Below are 11,581 nucleotides of genomic sequence, written 5' to 3' on the forward strand. Positions count from 1 at the left end.
GTGTGTGTGTGTGTGTGTGTGTGTGTGTGTGTGTGTGTGTGTGTGTGTGTGTGTGTGTGTGTGTGTGTGTGTGTGTGTGTGTGTGTGTGTTGAAAATACAGCACACAGCATGAGGCTCACTATCTTCTGGTAGCACAGCAATACATTATTTATGGGCCTGAGCAGATGCATCACCCAGAAGCATGTTCTGACTCCACACACACACACACACACACACACACACACACACACACACACACACACACACACACACACACACACACACACACACACACACACACACACACACACACACACACACACACACACACACACACACACACACACACACACACACACACACACACACACACACACACTGTGGTGGTCTACCTGAGATGAAAAGTACCCCTGGGGGGTCTAGTTGCCATTGCTACAGGGGATGATTCTGCTCCTGTTTCTCAGCTCAACACTATTGTTTGTGGTTGAGCGTAAATAACCACAAGATATCCTGCCCAAATGTTGCCTTTATCCTGATTCCTGCTGGACATGTTTTGACTGGGTATGTTTTTGGGCTATTATTACTTTTCAGTTCTCTATATATAGAGAACTACAGTTTTCTGTAGGCTTTTTTTGTAGGCTATATATAGCCTACAGTTTTCTATACTGGAGGTTCGGGCCACTACGCAGCCCTCACATCAAGTCTTTGGGCCATTACGCGGCCCTCACGCCTACATCGCACCGCCAGTCTGACTGATTTGCCCATATATGGAGAGCTCTGTATCTGTCAGTCCTTGTTCCTTTTATTCCCATACAGTATATGGAGATCCCTGATGTCAACAGTATATGCCCATATATGGGCATGCCTCCTTTTGAGCCTGTATATGGAGCTGACTGATTTATTTGCACCTGATGCCATGACGACACATGACATGAGCGTGACGTCACAGGTCCGCCCGTCAACAGCCGGTCCTCCCATAAGCAAATTTTAATATAGGATATTCTTCCCAGACTCCGACCTGGTCTGTGTATTATCAGTAAATATCAGTAAAGAACGTCTTTTCATGGAGGTAATAGACTAATAGATGTTTTCCTCATTAAAGGTGTGTTGTTGTGTGTGTGTGTGCGTGTGTGTGTGTGTGTGTGTGTGTGTGTGTGTGTGTGTGTGTGTGTGTGTGTGTGTGTGTGTGTGTGTGTGTGTGTGTGTGTGTGTGTGTGTGTGTGTGTGTGTGTGTGTGTGTGTGTGTGTGTGCGTGTGTGCGTGCGTGTGTGCGTGTGTGTGTGTAAGCATGCTGGCAGGATGATTAAATAGAGATTTATTAAATGACGTCCTGTTGATCTTGTTAGACAGACCATGAAGTGTTGATGATTGTATTCTAATAAATGGACTGACACACAGTGTCTCATTCTCTGGTACCAGCAGGAAGCTTGTATTAAAGGTGGGGACCCTGCATCCTGCACCCTGCACACTAACATCCTCTGAGTGTGCGTGTGCGTGTGCGTGTGCGTGTGCGTGTGCACGTGCGTCTTTGTGATTGGCATGTGAGGCTGCTCCCCTGCCGTTGGGACTGCCAAGCCAGACAGGAACTGAGAGAGAGAGAGAGAGAGAGAGAGAGAGAGAGAGAGGGGGGGGGGGTTGTAGAGAAAGAGGAAAGGACAGGACAGAGAATGAGCTGCTCTGAGAGTTGGGAGGTAGTGGCTTGAAAAGAGAAGGAGAACGGAGGGAGGATGGAAAGAGAGGAGAGGAGAGGAAATGAAAGTAGAGGAGAGGAGAGGAAATGAGAGGAGACATGTGGAGGGGAGAGGAAATGAGAGGAGACATGGGACAGTCCAGCTGTGGTTGTAAACGGCTGTGGAGCACATGGGGGGGGGGGGGGGGGTCAGAGATACAGGAGCAAGGAGGCTGGGTCTGGTGGGAGGAGAGGAGAGGATGAGGATGAGGATGAGGATTGGAGTAAGCACTTTCCTGTCCATTTTTCTTCAGCATAGTCTAAATTAGGCCAAGCCTCTTCTCTCTCTCTCTCTCTCTCTCTCTCTCTCTCTCTCTCTCTCTCTCTCTCTCTCTCTCTCTCTCTCTCTCTCTCTCTCTCTCTCCCTCGCTCTCTCTCTCTCCCTCGCTCTCTCTCTCTCTCCCTCGCTCTCTCTCGCTCTCTCTCCCCATCTCTGTGCAAGCAACTGCTACACCATCTGCCACTAGTTTTGGGGGTTTATTTCCCCCACTTTCTTTCATGCAAGAGTGGATAAGGGTGCATGCTGCATCCATGGCCCAAGATGGAGGTTCTGCTACCTTGCTTGACCCCTGCTTGCAGTTGACCTCTGCTCTCAACCAATCAAATAATTACTAGCGTGTGTTTTTCTCCTTGCCGAATGACAGCTCTACTGCCCGGGACGACTGAGCAGGACCTCCCGCTTGACAAGATGTGAAGTTGGGAGCAAATAATAATAATAATGAATTGCATTTTTATGGCGCTTTTCTAAGTACTCAAACTTACTCAAAGCGCTCTTACAATGGTTCATTCATTCATTCAGGGAGGGGACATTGGGAGGTGGAGCGGCGAACATTCGACGCCAGCGTCCCAACTTTTCCCACATTCACACACCAATGGTGGCAAGCTAGCGCCGACCGAATCATTGGAGGCAGTGTAGGGTTCAGTGTCTTGCCCAAGGACACTTCGACATGTGGACAGTAGAAATAGAACACAGTTTGTTGACTCACATATCAATTATGGGGCTTGGTTTGCTTGGAGGCACATAAAACTGAAAAATACAAAAACATTGAACCAAATGGATTTGCTATATTATATTGTTTATGAGCAACACAATCAGTTCCTGTGCCTCTGCAAGGGCTTGTGTGTTGTCTTTCCTGTCGGTTGGAGCTGGAGGAATCAATCAACTGGCCATGTTCAGGGTGGCACACAGTACAACATAACACAACAGCCATCCTACACAGAACATCAACGCTGATTGGCTGTCAAGATGTGAATGGTGAAGCGAACGTCTCGGTTGCAACACCCAATGCAACATCGCGCCAAGTTGCATCTCTGCATTGGCTTTGTATGTAATTGCGATACTCGAACAAATATATTTTCATCCAGTATGAACCCACCTTAACACCTTCCTCGGCCAGGGGGGAATATCCTTTGCTCAAGTGGTTGATGTTTGTTTTCCCAAATGGGAGACTTGGCTTTCAATCCATGTGTTTACACCAAGTCTTAAACCGGACTGAAAACCAGCAGTATTCTGGGTCAGAAATGAGTTGAGGCCCATTGGTTAAAGCAAGTTTCAACCCATGATGGCAGTGAACACAGAGTAACAGTGGCCAAGGGGGCGGCACAGCACATATGTTAATCGCATTGTGTCTGTGTGCCAGAAAACATCTGAACAGATTTTAGACCATGTGGCTCACGTTGTTGAGCCAAAATATTGCCTCAGAGCTATATATCGAAGATGTTTGTTTTGTCACAAAAATGCCACAATCTTCAGAATAAGAATCAGGTTTATTGTCACATCACAGGTTTACAAAGTAAAAAAATAATCTTTGATAGAGTTTTGACAATGTGTTGATTGAGTGTAAATAGTGTGCACTTCCTGTTCATCAGCAGTGTCCTGTCACTATGTATGCCCTGTTTCACCATATTTGAGCCCTGTATGTTTACATTATTTGCAGCCCTAATGGTAATCAAGCATTCTACAGAAACCTAGGTGTACGCAAAGACGGTTTCAAACTCACCACTGTGACAACTGATGACGTGTTCAAAATGTTGAGTGCCCTGCAGCCAAACAAGGCCACTGGCCACGACAATATCCCGTCTAGATTTCTCAGAGACACAGCCTCTATTGCTCCAATCATTGCCTACATACAGTAACAAATCTCTCCATCAGTCAGTGTCACAGTCAGTGTCATGTCCCACAAGATTTCAAACTTGCGTTTGAGTCTGAAAAGGAAGCAAATTAGACCCTAACAACTACCACCCTGTTTCCATTCTATGTTCCATCTCGAAGGTTATAGAGAGGTTGGTATACGATCAACTCGAAAAGTATCTTGCTGATAGAAAAATGATTCTGCTGAGGGCAGAAAACCAGCCAACTCCAAAATGTATATTTTTCAGGAAATGACTAAAACAAAACAAAAAGTGGAGTTAGGAGGTTTTGTTCATCATTGATAAGAACAGCTGAATGGACCACCTAGTTCACAATGAGGTTGAAGGTCAAAAGGGTGTGGAGCCTGGAGTCAGCAAAACCATGTAGTGCCCAAACTACTTCAAAAGAGTGAGAAACGCCCATGGGCACAACACCATAAGGAGCTCGACTGATCTCATTCCCCCCAGATTCGGCACAAACATGGGGATGAATTCATTCTATAAATTCTCTACCACCAGCCATCAAAAATGTCCACTACCTACCGTCCTTCAAAACCACCATAAAAGAGCATCTGTTTTTCTGTAAATTACTGCTCCTAGTAGGCTATTGATGATTTCTTGTATAGTATTGTATGTCTTTATATGTCTTGATAAATTGAATGCATAGGGCTTTTTGTGTTATCCTTTTAGCATTATTGTATAACTGTACCTCTGTACTTTTTGCAAACTGTTAATAAAGTATTCAATCAAAACATCATTCTAGTTTCATTCAACTAAAACTAAAACAAATACTAAACCATGTAATATACAGTAAACCATTTATTTCTTTTTTGAGATTCTTGTCTCTTTGGTTCAGTGAGGACCTCACTATGAAGCCTAATAAGCTCTGCTGGGTAGACCTGTCTCCTTTACTTGTAATGTGTTCAGCCGTAGCTGGATAACAGAGCAAAACAGACTTAATTATTTGTGCAGTGGTGCATGTCTTTGCCAGAGGCAAACATATGAATAACTCTTTTCATTTGAATAAAAAATAAATAAATAAAACAGTCACAGATCATTTTTGTTTTCATATATTGATCTGTGTCTCATAGGAGGGCTGTGGACAGTCCAGAAACCTGTCTACCAGTGACATCATCGTTAGGCAGGATTTTTTCCCCAAAAAGATTTACTTTTTTTTATTCAGATTTGTCGAGGCGAGAACAATGGGATCTATTATTGCATTGCAACTTTCCAGGAATACAAAGCCTGCAGTTTCTATTAGCTTGGATTCCCCATCGATGAGGTCACTGGTAGATGGGTTTCTGAACTGTCCACAGCCCTCCTCTGAGACACAGACTGATTAGAAAAAAATGGTATCATTATATCATGAGCATTAGTGAGGACCTATTATATGAAGATAGGTTGAAAATGGGTGAAGTCGTCCTTTAAGCTGTACAGCTGGTTTGTTCAGATCGGCATACCTTTTAGGCAGATTATTGTGTGTAAATCTCACAATAATCCCATTATGTATGATAGTCATCTACAGTATCTGGACTACAATCATATTTCATTTTTGCTAGCCCACCCAGCAACCCCACCCCTAATTTTCCTCCCCAAATAGAGGAAATTCTCATTTGCTGTTGTATGAGAGTTCAAGAGTTACCACTTTTAAAAACATACATACAAACATTGGCACTGCTCAATGTGTATTCTCGTTTAAACTCTTAATTTAGTTGAAATTAATCTGTAATGAACCTCGGCACAATTTGTCCTTCCGAGGGGTCATTGTTGTCTACCAAAGGACCTCTCAGCCTATCTTATGTGAACAATTCACTTCTGTGACTATAGAATACTTTAATTGCCCAGTTTACTCTGTTCAGTTATATACTTTGGCTCTTAGCTACCACCTGGGTAATAAGATGAGCTGGTTCATTAGCACTCACCCTGAGCACATTTAATGTGCTCAGACTAAGTGCTAACGAACAAGCCAGCGACGTTACTCTGTCGGGGGATGACTAAGTGCCACGGTAAGAGTTTGGGCAGAAGCAAGGATTGGCAGGCTCCTCTGTGTGTTAGCAGCGCCATGGTTATCCAGGTGAAAGTAATTATTCTCATTTTGAGAGAGAGAGAGGGGGGGGGGGAGGTATGGGGGGGCTGTGTTAAGTGCATTCAAGACTGGCATTTCATAATACAAGTGGGGCATCGATGTTTCGGGCACCTCTTTCGCCCATAACATGAATGAACAGTGATATTGTGCTTTGTTCTTTTCTTTATTCTGTCAGAGCCTTCATGTCATACCTGTCGTTACTGCTATGGTGGTAGCATAGTATTACCTTCAGAGTATCTGCTCTATGGAAGTAAAAAAAAAAAAAGTCTATCGTCTTTCCCGCATCTATAAAGGTGTTCGCACCTACGCATACTGGCTGCGGTGGTAAATGTTGTTACGCAACCTGCACTGCCTGAGTGATAATCTGTTGCAAAGTAATTCAATGCACGACGAGCTAGCTCTTTGGTATTGTTTCTTTTTTTATTTATCTTTTATGGATTCGCACTTTAAGTGAAAAAAAGAAAAGAAAAACACCACAGCTATTCCAAAAAGACCCTCAAGAAACATGCATTTGTATGCATCATAATGAAATACTCCCACGACGACCTCATTCTCTGTAATTGTGGATACTTCAGTGATGCCTCTGACAGTTGTGAAGGTATCTTCCGCATTACCAAGTCACACACCCGGGTAGTGTTGAGAGAAATAACGGGAGAAAGATCACGGAGTGGCGGAAATGGGAGATGCTCATATAGGTCCTCAGAGAGGTGATTAAAGTACTTAGAATTCAAAGAAAGCAGGTTTAAGTGTGGAATCCTCGGTCCAGGTACCCACTAAGCTGCCGTGCAATGTTCTGCAATCATCTGTCTTGCACACAGACGTCAGACATTAAGTGAGTAAGTCACATAAGCATTTCTTTTCACTTAGGTATACTGTATATGAAAATGCAACAATATACTTTGTGTGTGTGTGTGTGTGTGTGTGTGCGTGTGCGTGTGCGTGTGCGTGTGCGTGCGTGCGTGCGTGCGTGTGCATACATGCGTTTGCACGCATGCATGTATTCCTTTACTACAGTGCTTTGCTCTCTAAGGCTAAGGACAATGACGTGCAAGTGACAGAATTACACAGCAGAGCAGATTATTTATGATCACGTATCTTGCATGGAGTGTACAGTTCTCCACTGAGAGAGTGAGTGTGGGAATCACTAATCAGTCTACGAGTGTCTCCCTCCCCTACCGTCGATCTCTACAGCCTCTGAGCACCGTATTGGTATTGTCTCGCCAAACCTGAGTCCGCTGAATGACCGCTAAAGCCTCAGTAATACTTAGCTGTGTGCCAATGTCATGCCCAGTAAATAGCAGATATACAAGCTCACAACGCGTCTAATTCGTGACATGTTGTGAGCTTGTATATCTGCTATTTACGGCATGCAACACCAGTGTGCAACCAAGTAGGCTATAAATCAGGCTTTATTCATAATCTTGTGTTCCAAGCCAGAGGACAAGTCCTTCTGACCCATCTTAACCAATTAGCTATTCAGAACATTCCCAAATAGAAAGCAACCAGGCCAGCAGAAAAGATGTCTCTCAAACAAGTCATGGTAATCAACTTGATCATCAATAAAGTTGCTCTTTTTTGTCCAAATTCCATTTCTAACAGCCCTTGGCACAAAGCTGTGAGGGTACGACCCCGTAATTCCGTCTCTCAAAGCTCGGAGCTCATTAAAAAAAAAAGTGTTAATTCCTGAGGCTCTGTTGGAGGATGCCCATGGCAAATGTGTGCACTCATCAAGAACACTCACACATGCACAACACTGTTGTGCACAACACATGCATGCACATGCATGCATGCATAAATACACTATCTCAGGAGGGATGTTTCCTATTTGTTTTCTGCAGAATAAAAAATATATACAAAAGGTCTGGTCCAGTGGCGGAGCCTCCGGGCCAGGGAGGCGGCCGCCTCCCGGCCCACGACCCTGGAGGGCCCGGGCCGTCAGATAATAAATCGGTAAAATATGGCAAAAATAAGAATTAAACAACATAACCCTAACCTAACCCTACCCTAACCCTAAAACCGAAATAAAGTGACAAAAAGCCCCCCAAAAAGTGACCAAATCCGCCCAAAACCCGCAAAACTTTGCGGGAGCGCACGGGATGTGCACCCACGCATGCGCAGGGGGGGGCCTGATCACTGTGCTGTGCCTCCCGGCCCGGCTTTGAGTTGTTCCGCCACTGGTCTGGTCAGAGCCTGTCACTTTGGGAAGCAGGCGAGCTTCAAGAAGCAGGACATGCTTAATCGGTGGTGTAGGAGGTCAACGAGGATTGCGACCATGAAATTCTTCCACGCCCCCTTGTGGTTGTACACACGAAGCGCATAACCCCTCAACGTGGTGTTTGGTATAGAGGTGATAAATGTGGGTTGGGCCTCTTGAAAATATGGATAATGTTTTATTTATTTGTTTAATGACGTTTTTTGGCCGTGGCTCAGGGTGTCTGTAGCGTTGTCGGAGAGATTCCAAGAGCAGGCTATAATGACACCAGTAAAATGCTGTATGACAGCATAGTTCTGCATTTTACCAAATGAAAATACTGTATGACAGCAACTGGCAAAGACTGTTGGTAAAAAAAGTTTCAAACTTGTGTCTCTCTCACCACTCTCTCTCTCACTCATGTACACTTGTGTTTGTGTATCTCTCTCTCTGTCTCTTTCAAGCATGCACGGTCGCACGCACCCAAGCACGCACATACACACACACGCACGTACGCACGCACTCACACATTCCAGTTTCCACGCAAAGGACTGCACTCTGTAATGTACTGTACTGTGTATAATTTATGCTGTTTCTTCCAGGTATAGTTCTGCACATTGGTGCATCGACAGCCTTTTAAATCCTGACATTGTTAGCGATACAGTACAGCAATGTGCGCTGCAGCACATACACCAGCATTTGGTGTAAAACGGCAGAGAGCGCAGTGAATCTCCATTATCCGATGCCAACTCAGGCTTTTAGGCTTATTACTGTAGGCAAATGGGGACAAAAGCTCACTTTAATTACTGGTGGCTCCCCAGCGGGCCGCTGTGGCGTTTTCATGCAGCTTAGAGCTGACTTCCCATGCAGCTCTCACCATGTAGCGGCTGTGGAGGTACAACACATGCTGCCCTCTCTCTCTCTCTCTCTCTCTCTCTCTCTCTCTCTCTCTCTCTCTCTCTCTCTCTCTCTCTCTCTCTCTCTCTCTGCTATATTGCCCCTCTACTTGGGGAAAAGGCAGTTCAGTCTGCTCTGCCAGGGCAGCTTGGTGTGCCAGTGACAGCCTCTCTCACACGCCTGCTCATCTTCTCACTCCACTCCATAGCTATATCAGTATATCTCTTGTCCAACATTTAAGCATCTTTCTAGCCCTGCTAACAGAGGGGCTCCAACTAACATTTGGGCCCAAACCCCATGGCCTTTTTTTCTAGCACAAGATAATCTCAAAATAGAATGGGCATATTGCCATCAAACTTGCTTGCAAAACAGATGACCGAACACAGCAACTAGTCATTGACAAAATCCAGTCTGAGAACTGCAGACGGTCACTTTGAAAAACAGCCTTTTATTTATGTGATTTATTTTTCAATTTCCATTAGTAATAGTGACAGATAGTGACTTTTTTTGTGTGTACACGATTAATCATTTAAAGTCCCATGTCAAACACTCTGATCCAGATGCTGTTTTACAACACCAGTTAATACCAGTTAATTTTGGTTTGTGTGTAAAATTGTGTGTTCCTGTCTTTTAGAAACAAAAAGTGGTTTATCATTGATTGTGTTGATTTGTTTTCATTATGTCTTGCAGTGATAGCATCAACAGTAACTCCCTCCTGGCTTGTGGCTTGATAATATTAATAAGGACTTATGGAGAAGCAAAGCCACCGTGAAGACTCTACCTTCAAACCCTCCGCTGCCTGTGTCTATTCTTTTCATGAGATGTAGTTTCATCTGTGAAATGGGAATGCAAATCATATTTAGTAGTGTGTGAGTGCAAACTGGCAAGGCAGAACATTCAATTCAATCCCATATTACCAACAAGGAGAGGAACGAAAAAGTCTGTAAAGCCTGACGCCATGCAGTTGACAAAATTCAAACATTACAATGCCACTAATATAGGATGGAAAAGGTTTATTCCGCTGATTTACATGCGCTACAATCTTGTTAAACAAGAGTAAAATACAAAATCCTTATAACTTTGAGAAGACCTTACATTGGTAATACGGTAGTCACACAGAATCAACAGGTTTCAGGCAGTGGCCTCTGTTGCCCTAATGTAGATGATGCAGCAGGACCTAATGGTTAGAGGAGGTTACCGGTTCGATCCCATAAGGTAACTTATTCGATCCCACGCATAGTCATCCCTTCCCTGATATTTGAAGAGCCCTTGCGCAAGGTACTTAACCACCAATTACTCCAGTGACGCTGCTCAGCTTCCACGTATATTTGGAGGGTGAGTCAAGGTGAACCCAGCCAGATAATTTTTCTTCTAGCAAAAATACTATCTGTCAAAGGTCTACAGGTTTTTGGACAGGGACTCTTGTTTTTTTTGTTGTTGTTTTCTTTTAAGGGTTAAACATTTAACCTAAATAAACTAACCTACAGTAAGCAAAACATTATCTAACAAGCCATCTTGAATAAACTCCACTCCATTATCCACAGTGACAACTCTGAAGCATAACAAAGTAATTACTTATTTGGACACTTTTCACCATTTATCTCATATTATTATTATTTATCAGATATGGGCCTTTCTTGTCTCTTTGCCCAGAGCTGCCCAACAGAAATTGCAAGGCAAACACAAACATAATATGTTCCAGTCAAGCAGCTCTTAATGATTCAGACCACTAATGGATTCACTCAACTGCTTTCAGTGCATTTAAAAAAGAAGCTATTTACACACTTTAAAAGCAAATATATATATGTGTGTGTGTGTGTGTGTGTGTGTGTGTGTGTGTGTGTGTGTGTGTGTGCGCGTACAGGCGTCCGTGCGTGCGTTAAATAATCTACCAAAGCAGCATAAACAAAACACCAAATTCAAAAGCTGATTTAAATTTCCTCTCAAGGACAACCCACTTAAGAAGACACAATTTCCAACCTGCCTGCAGGTTAGTCAAGCAGAAAATCAATGAAACTACCTTGAAGTCATAATATGCCACACAGTATAAACAGAATGATCCATTTCCAGGGGTCAGTTAGTGGTCAAATAGACTCTAAAGATAAAGCTTTAAGTGCATTATAAGGTCTATCCACTTTTAGCATTTATGCTGCATCAACTTAAACACACAAAACATTCCTGAGAACTCACACATTTTTTTAAATTCACATTTAATATCCAAAATGCTTTGAGGCATTAGTGCATATGAGGAGAGTCTTGGAAGGAAGCAGTATTTGATTGTAGCGTGAGAGGATTAAGGACTCATCAGAGCCTTTCATGTCTCAGAACCAATTTTATATCGACAACAGGATTTTGGATGGAGTCCCATTGAAACACTTTTCCCAAACACTGCCGTTACACACGACTGTATCTATTCAAAGCTAGAAGGGGTGCCTTTGTGAAATTGATGTTGAAAATGGTCAACTAATCCTTAATTGTTCACCAGCATAGCATCTATCTATACATTATAACAGTGGTTTTCAACCTTTTTTGCGTCAAGGACCCCCAAATTGACACACATTAGCCCAG

Source organism: Gymnoscopelus microlampas, assembly GCF_963454915.1.
Source record: "Gymnoscopelus microlampas genome assembly, chromosome: 24".
Taxonomy (NCBI): domain Eukaryota; kingdom Metazoa; phylum Chordata; class Actinopteri; order Myctophiformes; family Myctophidae; genus Gymnoscopelus; species Gymnoscopelus microlampas.